Genomic DNA, 443 nt, shown 5'->3' on the forward strand with positions numbered 1-443 from the left:
ACTCCCACCAACAGTGTAAAAGCATTCCTATTTCTCCACATCCTCTCCAGTATCTGTTGTTTCCTGACTTTTTAATGACCGCCATTCTAACTGGCATGAGATGGTATCGCATTGTGGTTTTAATTTGCATTTCTCTGATGAACAGTGATGATGATCATTTTTTCAAGTGTCTTTTGGCTGCATAAATGTCTTCTTTTGAGAAGTGTCTGTTCATATCATTTCCCCACTTTTTGATGGGGTTCTTAGTTTTTCCCTTGTAAATGTGTTTAACTTCTTTGTAGATTCTGGATATTAGCCCTTTGGCAGATATGTAGATTGCAAAAATTTTCTCCCATTCTGTAGGTTGCTTGTTCACTCTGATGATAGTTTCCTTTGCTGTGCAGAAGCTCTTTAGTTTAATTAGATCCCATTTGTCTATTTTGGCTTTTGTTGCCATTGCTTTT

Source organism: Mandrillus leucophaeus, unplaced genomic scaffold (assembly GCF_000951045.1).
Source record: "Mandrillus leucophaeus isolate KB7577 unplaced genomic scaffold, Mleu.le_1.0 Scaffold114, whole genome shotgun sequence".
Lineage (NCBI taxonomy): Eukaryota > Metazoa > Chordata > Mammalia > Primates > Cercopithecidae > Mandrillus > Mandrillus leucophaeus.